Raw genomic sequence first — 14,148 nt, forward strand, 5'->3', positions numbered from 1 at the left:
CATTGGAGCAAACAACTTTGAGCTTAAGCCTCAATTAGTTTCTCTAATGCAACAGAATTGCAAGTTCCATGGACTTCCAATGGAAGATCCTCATCAGTTTTTAGCTGAATTCTTGCAAATCTGTGACACAGTCAAGACTAATGGGGTTGACCCTGAAGTCTATAGACTGATGCTATTCCCTTTTGCTGTAAGAGACAGAGCTAGAATATGGTTGGACTCTCAACCTAAAGAAAGCCTGGACTCATGGGAAAAGCTAGTCAATGCCTTCTTGGCAAAATTCTTTCCACCACAAAGATGGAGTAAGCTTAGAGTGGAAGTCCAAACCTTTAGACAAAAGGATGGAGAATCCCTCTATGAAGCTTGGGAAAGATACAAACAATTAATCAGAAAATGTCCTTCTGACATGCTTTCTGAATGGAGCATCATAGGTATTTTCTATGATGGTCTCTCTGAACTATCTAAGATGTCCTTGGATAGCTCTGCAGGAGGATCTCTTCATCTGAAGAAGACGCCTACTGAAGCTCAAGAACTGATTGAAATGGTTGCAAATAACCAATTCATGTACACTTCTGAAAGAAATCCTGTGAACAATGGGACTAGTCAGAAGAAAGGAGTTCTTGATATTGACACTCTGAATGCCATTTTGGCCCAGAATAAAATATTGACTCAACAAGTCAATTTGATTTCTCAAAGTCTGTCTGGAATGCAAGATGCACCAAACAGTACTAAGGAAGCTTCATCTGAGGAAGAAGCTTATGATCCTGAGAACCCTTCCATGGAAGAGGTAAATTACCTAGGAGAACCCTATGGTAACACCTATAATTCTTCATGGAGAAATCACCCAAATCTTTCATGGAAGAATCACGAGAGACCTCAACAAGGTTTCAATAACAATGGTGGAAGAAACAGGTTTAACAATGGCAAGCCTTTTCCATCATCTTCTCAGCAACAGACAGAGAGCTCTAAGCAGAATAATTCTGACTTAGCAACCATGGTCTCTGATCTGATCAAAACCACTCAAAGTTTCATGACTGAAACTAGATCTTCCATTAGGAATTTGGAAGGACAAGTGGGTCAGCTGAGCAAGAAAATTACTGAACTTCCTCCAAGCACTCTCCCAAGTAACACTGAAGAAAATCCAAAAGGAGAGTGCAAAGCCATAAACATGGCCGAATTCTGGGAGGAAGAAGAGGCAGTGAACGCCACTGAGGAAGGCCTCACTGGACGTCCACTGGCCTCTAATGAGTTCCCCAATGAGGAACCTTGGGAATCTGAGGCTCAGACTGAGACCATAGAGATTCCCTTGGACTTGCTACTGCCTTTCATGAGCTCTGATGAGTATTCTTCCTCTGAAGAGGATGAGTATGTCACTGAAGAGCAAGTTGCTAAATACCTTGGAGCAATCATGAAGCTAAACGACAAGTTATTTGGAAATGAGACTTGGGAAGATGAACCTCCCTTGCTCACCAAAGAACTGGATGACCTGTCTAGGCAGAAACTGCCTCAAAAGAGGCAGGATCCTGGGAAGTTTTCTATACCTTGTACCATAGGCACCATGACCTTCAAGAAGGCCTTGTGTGACTTAGGGTCAAGTGTAAACCTCATGCCCCTCTCTGTAATGGAGAAATTAGGGATCTTTGAGGTGCAAGCTGCAAAAATCTCACTAGAAATGGCAGACAACTCAAGAAAACAAGCCCATGGACTTGTAGAGAATGTTTTGGTTAAGGTTGAAAACCATTACATTCCTACTGATTTCATAGTCCTAGAGACTGGGAAGTGCATGGATGAATCCATCATCCTTGGCAGACCCTTCCTAGCCACAGCAAAGGCTGTGATTGATGTTGATAGAGGAGAGTTGATCATTCAAGTGAATGAAGAATCCATGGTGTTTAAGGCCCAAGGATATCCCTCTATCATCATGGAGAGGAAGCATGAAGAGCTTCTCTCAAAACAGAGCCAAGCAGAGCCCCCACAGTCCAACTCTAAGTTTGGTGTTGGGAGGCCACAACCAAACTCTAAGTTTGGTGTTGAAACCCCACATTCAAACTCTAAGTTTGGTGTTGGGAGGTTTCAACACGGTTCTGAGTGTTTCTGAGGCTCCATGGGAGTCCTCTGTCAAGCTAATGACACTAAAGAAGCGCTTGTTGGGAGGCAACCCAATGTTTTATAATTAATTATTTTCTTTTGTTATTTTATCTTTTTTGTAGGTTGATGATCATAAGAAGTCACAAAAATAATGAAAAAAGCAAAAACAGAATGAAAAACAGGAAAAAAAACAGCACACCCTGGAGGAAGAAGCTGCTGGCGTTTAAACGCCAGTAAGCCTTGCTGTTGGGCGTTTAACGCCCAGTCTGGCACCCTTCTGGGCGTTTAACGCCAGAAAGGGGCACCAGACTGGCGTTAAACGCCAGTAAAGGGCAAGAACCTGGCGTTAAACGCCAGGAATGGGCACCAGCCCGGCGTTTAACGCCAGAAATGGGTCAAAACGTGGATTTTGATGCCATTTGGTGCAAGGATGACTTTTCCTTGACACTACAGGATCTGTGGACCCCACAGGACCCTACCATCACTCTCTCTCTTCTTCCCCCATTCACCAATCACCTCAATACCTCTTCCCCAAAAACCCCTCACCTATCAAATCCCATCTTTCTCTTCACCACTCACATCCATCCTTCATAAAACCCCACCAACCTCACCCTTCAAATTCAAACCACTTTCCCTCCCAAACCCACCCTCAAATGGCCGAACCCTCATCCCCCTCTTTCCTATATATACCCCTCTTTACCCCTTCATTTTCACACAACCTAAACACCATTTCTCCCCCTCCTTGACCGAATACACTACCATCTCCCTTCTTCCTCATTTCTTCTTCTTCTACTCTCTTCTTTCCTCTTTTGCTCGAGGACGAGCAAACATTTTAAGTTTGGTGTGGTAAAAGCGTTGCTTTTTCGTTTTTCCATAACCATTATGGCATCCAAGGCCGGAGAAACCTCTAAAAAGAGGAAAGGGAAAGCAAAAGCTTCCACCTCCGAGTCATGGGAGATGGATAGATTCCTCTCAAGGGTGCATCAAGACCACTTCTATGAAGTTGTGGCCTTGAAGAAGGTGATCCCCGAAGTTCCCTTTTCACTCAAAAAGGGTGAATATCCGGAGATCCGCCATGAGATCCGAAGAAGAGGTTGGGAAGTACTCACCAACCCCATTCAACAAGTCGGAATCTTGATGGTTCAAGAGTTCTATGCCAATGCATGGATCACCAAGAACCATGACCAAAGTGTGAACCCGAATCCAAAGAATTATCTCACTATGGTTCGGGGGAAATACTTGGATTTTAGTCCAGAAAGTGTGAGGGTGGCGTTCAACTTGCCTATGATGCAAGGAGATGAGCATCCTTTCACTAGAAGGGTCAACTTTGATCAAAGGTTGGACCAAGTCCTCACAGTCATATGTGAAGAGGGCGCATAATGGAAGCAAGATTCAAGAGGACAAGCCCATCACCAAGAAAAGGATGGAGTATACAAGGGACCCTACTCATCATGAGATCCCTGAGATTCCTCAAGGAATGAGTTTTCCTCCACAAAACTATTGGGAGCAACTGAATACCTCCCTAGGAGAGTTGAGTTCCAACATGGGACAACTAAGGGTGGAGCACCAAGAACACTCCATCATCCTTCATGAGATTAGAGAAGATCAAAGAATCATGAGGGAGGAGCAACAAAGGCAAGGAAGAGACATTGAGGAGCTCAAGCACTCCATAGGACCTTCAAAGCAAGGAAGAGCCGCCATCACTAAGGTGGACCCATTCCTTGATTTCCTTGTTCTTTATTCCTTTGTTTTTCGAATTTTATGCTTTATGTTATCCATGTTTGTGTCTTATGATCATTAGTGTCTTAGTGTCTATGCCTTAAAGTTATGAATGTCCTATGAATCCATCACCTTTCTTGAATAAAAATGTGCTTAATTGAAAAAGGAAGAATTGCATGAATTTTGAATTTTATAATAGTTTAATTATTTTGATGTGGTGGCAATATTTTTGTTCTCTGAATGTATGTGTAAACAGTGCATATGTATCTTGAATTTGTGGTTCATGAATGTTGGCTCTTGAAAGAATGATGAAAAAGGAGACATGTTACTGAGGATCTGAAAAATCAATAAAATGATTCTTGAAGCAAGAAAAAGCTATTCAAAAAAAAAAAAAAAAAAAAAAAAAAAAGAGAAAAAAACCGAAAAAAAAAAATCAAAAAAAAAAGAAAGAAAAGAAAGAAAAAGAAAAGAAATAAAGTTGTGATCCAAGGCAAATAAGAGTGTGCTTAAGAACCCTGGACACCTCTAATTGGGGACTTTAGCAAAGCTGAGTCACAATCTGAAAAGGTTCACCCAATTATGTGTCTGTGGCATGTATGTATCCGGTGGTAATACTGGAAGACAGAGTGCTTTGGGCCACAGCCAAGACTCAATAAATAGCTATGTTCAAGAATCATCATACTTTACTAGGAGAATCATTAACACTATCTGGACTCTGAGTTCCTAAAGAAGCCAACCATTCTGAATTTCAAGGGATAGATTGAGATGCCAAAACTGTTCAGAGACAGAAGGTTAAAAGCCCCGCTCATCTAATTAATACTGATCTTCACAGATGTTTTTGGAATTCATTGCATATTCTCTTCTTTTGATCTTATTTGATTTTCAGTTGCTTGAGGACAAGCAACAATTTAAGTTTGGTGTTGTGATGAGCGGATAATTTGTATACTTTTTGGCATTGTTTTTAGTATGTTTTTGATATCTTTTAGTTAGATTTTAGTACATTTTTATTAGTTTTTATTTAAAATTCCCTTTTCTGGACTTTACTATGAGTTTGTGTGTTTTTCTGTGATTTCAGGTATTTTCTGGCTGAAATTGAGGGACCTGAGCAAAAATCTGATTCAGAGACCAAAAAGGACTGCAGATGCTGTTGGATTCTGACCTCCCTGCACTCGAAGTGGATTTTCTGGAGCTACAGAAGCCCAATTGGCGCGCTCTCAACGGCGTTGGAAAGTAGACATCCAGGGCTTTCCAGCAATATATAATAGTCCATACTTTGTCCAAGATTTGATGGCCCAAACCCGCGAAGCAATCCGGCCTCAGGAATTCCAGCGTTAAACGCCGGAACAGGAATAAAAGTTGGAGTTAAACGCCCAAACTGGCATGGGAGCTGGCGTTTAACTCCAGAAAAGGTATCTACACGAATTTCCTTGATTGCTCAGCCCAAGCACACACCAAGTGGGCCCGGAAGTGGATTTTTATGTCATTTACTCATTTCTGTACACCTTAGGTTACTAGTTTACTATTAATAGGACCTTTTACTATTGTATTAGGAGACTTTGGTAGCTATCTTCACTTTTATGCTATCTTAGATCTTTGGGAGGCTGGCCTCACGGCCATGCCTAGACCTTGTTCTTATGTATTTTCAACGGTGGAGTTTCTACACACCATAGATTAAGGTGTGGAGCTCTGCTGTACCTCGAGTATTAATGCAATTACTATTGTTCTTCTATTCAATTCCGCTTGTTCTTTGTCCAAGATATCACTTGTTCTTCAACTTGATGAATGTAATGATCCGTGACACTCATCATCATTCTCACTCATGAACAAAGTGACTGACAACCACTCTTGTTCTACAAGCATCTGAGGCTTAGTGAATATCTCTTGGATTCTTTAACCGGAATCTTCGTGGTATAGGCAGGACCTGATGGCGGCATTCAAGAGAATCCGGAAGGTCTAAACCTTGTCTGTGGTATTCTGAGTAGGATTCAATGATTGAATGACTGTGACGTGCTTCAAACCCTGAGGGCGGGGCGTTAGTGACAGACGCAAAAGAATCACTGGATTCTATTCCGGCCTGATTGAGAACCGACAGATGAATTCCGCTATGACCGTGACAGGGGCATATGCAATCGCTTTCACTGAGAGGATGGGAGGTAGCTGCTGACAACAGTGAGACCCTATACGAGCTTGCCATGGAAAGGAGTAAGAAGGATTGGATGAAGGCTGTAGGAAAGCAGAGAGACGGAAGGGAAGGCATCTTCATACACTTGTCTGAAGCTCATACACCAATGATATACATAAGTATCACTATCTTTATCTTTTATGTTATTTTCGTTCATCATCATCATATACATTTGAGTTTGCCTGACTAAGATTTACAAGATGACCATAGCTTGCTTCATTACTAACAATCTCCGTGGGATCGACCCTTACTCACGTAAGGTTTATTACTTGGACGACCCAGTGCACTTGCTGGTTAGTTGTGCGAAGTTGTGTAATGCCATGGTATTGAGCGCACCAAGTTTTTGGAGCCATTACCAGGGATTATGAGAGTTGTGAAAAAGTATAGTTCACAATTTCGCCGACCAGCAGGGAGGTCAGAATCCAACAGCATCTGCAGTCTTTTTCAGCCTCTGAATCAGATTTTTGCTCAGGTCCCTCAATTTCAGCCAGAAAATACCTGAAATCACAGAAAAACACACAAACTCATAGTAAAGCCCAGAAAAGTGAATTTTAACTAAAAAATAATAAAAACATGCTAAAAACTAACTAAAATATTCTGAAAACATACTAAAAACAATGCCAAAAAACGTATGAATTATCCGCTAATCACAACACCAAACTTAAATTGTTGCTTGTCCCCAAGCAACTGAAAATCAAAATAGAATAAAAAGAAGAGAATATACTATAGACTCCAAAATATCAAAGAAACTTAGCTCCAATTAGATGAGCGGGACTAGTAGCTTTTTGCTTCTGAATAGTTTTGGCATCTCACTTTATCCTTTGAAGTTTAGAATGATTGGCATCTATAGGAACTCAGAACTCAGATAGTGTTATTGATTCTCCTAGTTAAGTATGATGATTCTTGAACATAGCTACTTTATGAGTCTTGGCTGTGGCCCAAAGCACTCTGTCTTCCAGTATTACCACCAGATACATACATGCCTGACAAACCCCAATTTGACGGTTTATCTTGTATTGAATTTAGGGGATTTTATCACCTTTTACCCACATTTATTCAATGAAATAGCATGGTTTTGTATATTCTCCTTTAATTGTGCTTAAGAGTGAAAACATGCTTTTTAGGTCTTAAAATAGATAAATATAATTTACCTTGATTCCATTAGATGCCTTGATATGTTTGTTAAGTGATTTCAGATTTAGGAGGCAAAGATTGGATTAAAGAAATGAAGAAAAAGTATGTAAAGTTGGAGAACTCATGAAGAAATGAAAGAACCGGAAAGCTGTCAAGCCGACCTCTTCGCACTTAAATGACCATAACTTGAGCTATAGAGGTCCAAATGATGCGGTTTCAGTTGGGTTGGAAAGCTAACATCCGGGGCTTCGAAACGATATAAGATTTGCCATGGTTGCTACACGTATGGTGGCGCGCACGCGCACTATACGCGTACGCATCGTTGTGCCACCTGGTTCACTTAATGCAATCCGTGGGCCAGCGAATTCTCAAGCCTTGTGGGCCCAATCTAACTCATTTCTGATGCTATTTAAGCCAAGGATTGAAGGGGAATCAACATACTTTTACCATATGTTAGTTACCATTAGTTTAGTTTAGTAGTTAGAGTTAGTTTCTAGAGAGAGAAGCTCTCACTTCTCTCTAGAATTAGGATTAGGATTAGGATTAGTTCTTAGATCTAGGTTTAATCTTTGCTTTCTTCTACCTCTACATCTCAATTCCTTGTTGTTAAATTCATTCTTCTTCCATTCTTTTGTTGTAATTTCCTTTATGTTGTTCTTGTGTTTTGTTGTAGATCTACTTTTGTTTCTTCTACTCTCTTTCAATTCAATCAAGGTAATTCATAATAAATGTGTTTCTTTTGATTGTTGTTGTTAATTCTTTACAATAATTGTTGTTAGATTTTGTTCTTGTTGTTGATTTACTATGCTTTTCTTTTATGCCTTCCAAGTGTTTGATGAAATGCTTGGTTGGATTTTAGAGTAGAATTTTATACTCTTGGCTTAGAAAGGTAACTTAGGAACTCTTGAGTTACTAATGTCCAAGTAATTGATGATTGGGAGCCATTTACTCTAGTTCTCACTAATTGAATTAGTGGAGAGTTAGGACTTATGGACTAGGATTGATATAGCTCATTTGACTTTCCTTTACTACTACTTAGAGGATGATTTAATGAGATTAATCCTTGCCAATTCTCATATTGTGGTTAGTGATTAGGATAGAGATCCTTGACCACCAACCCTTGCCAAGACCTTTTTAGCCATTAGTTTACTTTCTTGCCATTTATCTTTCATGTTTCTTATCAAAACCCCAAAAAAATAACTCATAACCAATAGCAAGACACTTTATTGTAATTCCTAGGGAGAACGACCCGAGGTTTGAATACTTCGGTTTATAAAATTAGGGGTTTGTTACTTGTGACAAACAATCTTTTGTATGAAAGGATTTTTTATTGGTTTAGAAACTATACTTGCAACGAGACTTCAATAGTGAAATTCTATACCATCAAAAATCCAATCATCAATGCCACAGACACATGACTGGGTGAACCTTTTCAGATTGTGACTCAGCCTTGCTAGAGTCCCCAATCAGAGGTGTCCAGGGTTCTTAAGCACACTCTTTTTGCCTTGGATCTCTTTAAATTTTTTTTTACTGCTTTTTCTTGCTTCAAGAATCAATTTGATGATTTTTCAGATCCTCAATAACATTTCTCCTTTTCCATCATTCTTTCAAGAGCCAACAAGTTTAACATTCTTTAATCAACAAATTCAAAAGACATATGCAATGTTCAAGCATTCATTCAGAAAACAAAAATTATTGTCACCACATCAAACTAATTCAACTAGTTTCAGAGATGAATTCAAAATCCTGTACTTCTTGTTCTTTTGTGATTAAAGCATTTTTCATTTAAGAGAGGTGATGGATTCATAGGATATTTATAGCTTTAAGACATGAACCTTAAATTTTATTAGTCATGAATTAAGAACAAAACTCAAAAATAGATATAAGATAAAACTAATAGTACTAGAAATCAAAATTTTAAATGACTCTAAAATAGACTCTTAATGATAGAGATTATCACAGAGTTAGGACTCAACAATCTTGATCTTGAGAAGTGGATGCTCCCTCAACTTGTGGGGTATTTGACCCTTCAAGGGAGAGCTTCTGGCGCTTCAGCTCCTGTAGCTCACGCCCCTGCTTCTCTTGTTCCTTCAGCAATTTACAGAGCATGCAGTTTTGATTCTGCTGTTCTTCCTTAATTTGTTCCATAGCTTCTTGCAGCTTGGCCACAGATGCTTCTAGGCGAGTCCAGTAGTCAATTTCAGGAAGTTCAGGGAGGAACTCCTGCGCCCTCCTTTTGATAGAGTTATCTTGCATTTGTCCTTCCATTGACTTCTTGGTGATTGGGTGCTCAATTGGGATGAATTCATCTACTCCCATCCTCACCCCAGCATCTTTACATAGCAAAGAGATTAAGCTTGGGTAAGCCAGTTTGGCTTCAGTGGAGTTCTTGTTTGCAATTGTGTAAATCTCACAAGCAATCAGGTGATGAATCTCCACTTCTTTTTCCAGCATAATGCAATGAATCATCACTGCTCTCTTGATAGTAACCTCAGAACGGTTACTAGTGGGCAAAATGGAACGCCCTATGAAGTCCAACCAACCTCTTGCAACTGGTTTGAGATCTCCTCTCTTGAGTTGGTTTGGGACACCTTTTGAATTGGTCATCCACTTGGTTCCAGGGAGGCATATGTCCTCTAGAACTTGATCCAACCCCTTATCTACTCTCACCATTCTCCTATTAAAGGATTCAGGATCATCTTGTAGTTGAGGCAATTTGAAGACCTCTCTTATTTTGTCCAGATGGAAGTAAATAATTCTCCCTCTGACCATGGTTCTGTAGGTATAAAAAGCAGGTCCAGTCATTCTCTGCTTATCTGTCAGCCACAGATTTGAGTAGAATTTCTGAACCATGTTTCTTCCAACCTTTGTCTCAGGGTTGGTTAGAACTTCCCATCCTCTGTTTCGAATTTGCTCTTGAATCTCCGGATATTCATCTTCTTTCAGATCAAATTTAACTTCCGGGATCACTGACCTTAGACCCATTATTTTGTGGTAATGGTCTGCATGTTCTTTGGTTAAGAACCTCTCTTGACTCCAAGGATCCTTTGGAGCATTCTCTTTCTTGCCTCTTGAATTGGTTTGTTTTCCTTTGGGAGCCATGATCTTAATGAGCCTTAGCTTAGTGATCACGAAAAAACACACCAAACTTAGAGGGTTGCTTGTCCTCAAGCAAAAGAAAACAAAGAGGAGAGAGAGGAGGAGAGCAAATTCGAATGGTGTGGAAAGGGGGATGGCCGAACGAATATTTATAAGGGAGGGGGGAAAGATTCCAAAAATTTTGAAGGAGATTTGAGAAGATATGGAAAGAATTTGAGAGATATTTGAGTTTTTGAAGAAGATTTGGAAATGATTTGAAAGAGATTTGAAGAATGATTTTAATTTTGAAAATTTGAAGGTGAATGATGAAAGTTTGGAATGTGTTTATGTAGAAAATTATGGATCAAAACAGAAAAGTTTGAAAAAATTTGAAGTGGAAAGCAAAATCTCTGTCCCCCACCTATCTGGCGTTAAACGCCCAGAATAGTATCCATTCTGGCGTTTAACACCCAAACGTTGGCCAATATAGGCGTTTAACGCCCAGCCAGGTACCCTAGCTGGCGTTAAACGCCAGAAACCCCTTCATCACTGGGCATTTTGCTAAACGCCCAGGATGCTGCACACCTGGCGTTAAACGCCCAGAATGGTGCCCATTCTGGCGTTTAATGCCCAAAATGGTACCTTTACTGGCGTTAAACGCCCAGAATGGTGCCCATTCTGGCGTTTAACGCCCAGAATACCCCTTACTGGCGTTTTTTCGCCAGCAAGCTCCTTTTCTCTGCTTTTTGCACTGAATCCTTCTGTAACTCTGTGAATTCCTTCAATTTTGATGATCGCCCTTTGAGAATATGTATCAAACTTTTATTAAACAAAACAGATAACCTGCTAATGACTGGGTTGCCTCCCAGCAAGCGCTTCTTTTCTGTCTTTAGCTAGACCTTTACTGAGATTCATTCAAGCCTCAGTTTTGAGCATTCTTACTCAAAATTGCTTTCAAGATAATGTTTGATCTTCTGTCCATTAACAATGAACTTTTTATCAGAATCAATATCCTGAAGCTCAACATATCCATATGGTGACACTCCTGCAATCACATACGGACCCCTCCACTGGGATTTAAGTTTTCCTGGGAATAGTCTGAGCCTAGAGTTGAAGAGCAGAACTTTTTGTCCTGGCTCAAAGACTCTGGATGACAACTTCTTGTCATGCCACTTCTTTTCAAAGGCACTGAGTCTAAATTCATCTAGCTCATTTAGCTGGAGTAATCTTTTTTCACCAGCTAACTTAGCATCCAGGTTTAGGAATCTGGTTGCCCAGTAGGCTTTATGTTCCAGTTCCACGGGCAGATGACAGGCCTTGCCATACATAAGTTGGTATGGAGAGGTTCCTATAGGAGTCTTGAATGCTGTTCTGTATGCCCACAGAGCATCATCCAAGCTCTTTGCCCAATCCTTTCTACGGGCAATTACAGTCCGTTCTAGGATTCTTTTTAGCTCTCTGTTAGAGACTTCAGCTTGCCCATTTGTCTGTGGATGATACAGGGTTGCTACTTTGTGGCTAATTCCATATCGGACCATAGCAGAGTACAGCTGTTTATTGCAGAAATGAGTGCCCCCATCACTTATTAGTACTTTGGGAACACCAAACCTGCTGAAGATGTGTTTCTGGAGGAATTTCAGCACGGTCTTAGTATCATTAGTGGGTGTAGCAATTGCTTCTACCCATTTAGATACATAGTCCACTGCCACCAGAATGTAAGTGTTTGAGTATGATGGTGGGAACGGACCCATGAAGTCAATACCCCATACATCAAACAATTCAATCTCCAAGATCCCTTGTTGAGGCATGGCGTACCCATGAGGCAAGTTACAGGTTCTTTGGCAGCTGTCACAGTTACGCACAAACTCTCAGGCATCTCTATAGAGAGTAGGCCAGTAGAAGCCACATTGGAGGACCTTAGTGGCTGTTCGCTCACTTTCGAAATGTCCCCCATACTGTGATCCATGGCAATGCCACAGGATCCTTTGTGCTTTCTCTCTAGGTACACATCTGCGGATCATTCCGTCTGCACATCTCTTAAAGAGATATGGCTCATCCCATAGGTAGTACTTGGCATCTGAAATTAATTTCTTTCTTTGCACCCTGCTGTACTCCTAGGGTATGAACCTCACAGCTTTATAATTTGCAATGTCTGCAAACCATGGAGCTTCCTGAATGGCAAAGAGTTGCTCATCCGGAAAGGTCTCAGAGATCTCAGTAGAAGGGAGGGACGCCCCAGTTACTGGTTCTATTCGGGACAGATGATCAGCCACTTTGTTCTCTGTCCCCTTTCTGTCTCTTATTTCTATATCAAACTCTTGCAGAAGCAACACCCATCTTATGAGCCTGGGTTTTGAATCCTGCTTTGTGAGTAAGTACTTAAGAGCAGCATGGTCAGTGTACACAATCACTTTTGATCCTACTAAATAGGATCTAAACTTGTCAATGGCATAGACCACTGCAAGTAACTCTTTTTCTGTGGTTGTGTAATTCTTCTGTGCGTCATTTAGAACACGGATGGCATAATAAATGACGTGCAGAAGCTTGTTATGCCTCTGTCCCAACACTGCACCAATGGCATGGTCACTGGCATCACACATTAGTTCGAATGGTAATGTCCAGTCTGGTGCAGAGATGACTGGTGCTGTGACTAGCTTGGCTTTCAGGGTCTCAAACGCCTGCAGACGCTGTGTGTCAAACACAAATGGTGTGTCAGCAGCTAGCAAGTTGCTTAGAGGTTTTGCAATTTTTGAAAAATCCTTTATAAACCTTCTGTAGAATCCTGCATGCCCTAGAAAGCTTCTGATTGCCTTAACATTGGCAGGTGGTGGTAATTTTTCAATTACCTCTACTTTTGCTTTATCCACCTTTATTCCCTTGCTTGAAATTTTGTGCCCAAGAACAATTCCTTCAGTCACCATAAAGTGACATTTCTCCCAGTTTAAGACCACGTTAGTCTCTTGGCACCTTTTCAGGACAAGTGCTAGATGGTTAAGACAGGAGCTGAATGAGTCTCCATATACTGAGAAGTCATCCATGAAGACTTCCAGGAACTTCTCCACCATATCAGAGAAGATGGATAGCATGCATCTCTGAAAAGTTGCAGGTGCATTACACAGACCAAAAGGCATTCTTCTGTAGGCAAACACGCCAGAAGGGCAAGTGAATGCTGTTTTCTCTTGGTCCTGAGGATCTACTGCAATTTGGTTGTAACCTGAATAGCCATCCAAAAAGCAGTAATAATCATGACCAGCTAGTCTTTCTAGCATTTGGTCTATGAATGGTAAAGGAAAATGATCCTTTCTGGTGGCTGTATTGAGCCTTCTGTAGTCAATAAACATACGCCACCCTGTAACTGTTCTTGTAGGAACCAGTTCATTCTTTTCATTATGAACCACTGTCATGCCTCCCTTCTTGGGGACAACTTGGACAGGGCTCACCCAGGGGCTATCAGAAATAGGATAAATAATCCCAGCCTCTAGTAATTTAGTGACCTCTTTCTGCACCACCTCCTTCATGGCTGGATTTAGCCGCCTTTGTGGTTGAACCACTAGTTTGGCATTATCCTCCAATAGGATCTTGTGCATGCATCTTGCTGGGCTAATACCCTTAAGATCACTTATGGACCATCCAAGAGCTGTCTTGTGTGTCCTTAGCACTTGAATTAGTGCTTCCTCTTCCTGTGAATTTAAAGCAGAGCTTATGATCACTGGAAAAGTGTCACCCTCTCCCAAAAATGCATACTTCAGGATGGTGGTAGTGGTTTGAGATCAGGTTTGGGAGGCTTATCCTCTTCCTGAGGAATTTTCAAAAATTCTTTTATTTCCTCTGGTTCCTCCTGATCAGGCTGAACATCCTTGAAGATGTCCTCTAGCTCTGATTCTAGACTTTCAGTCATATTGATCTCTTCCACCAAAGAGTCAATAATGTCAGCGCTCATGCAGTCATTT

At 40.8% G+C, this 14,148-nt stretch overlaps 1 non-coding gene across 1 annotated transcript; it reads right to left on the reverse strand.

Annotated features, from left to right (window-relative positions):
- Positions 1-301: 301 nt before the first annotated feature.
- On the reverse strand, positions 302-409 carry LOC130955490 (small nucleolar RNA R71). Its single transcript, XR_009076765.1, has one exon. It is a non-coding gene; the product is annotated as a small nucleolar RNA R71 (small nucleolar RNA).
- Positions 410-14,148: the final 13,739 nt, after the last annotated feature.

This window comes from Arachis stenosperma, chromosome 1, assembly GCF_014773155.1.
Source record: "Arachis stenosperma cultivar V10309 chromosome 1, arast.V10309.gnm1.PFL2, whole genome shotgun sequence".
NCBI classification, from domain to species: Eukaryota; Viridiplantae; Streptophyta; class Magnoliopsida; order Fabales; family Fabaceae; genus Arachis; species Arachis stenosperma.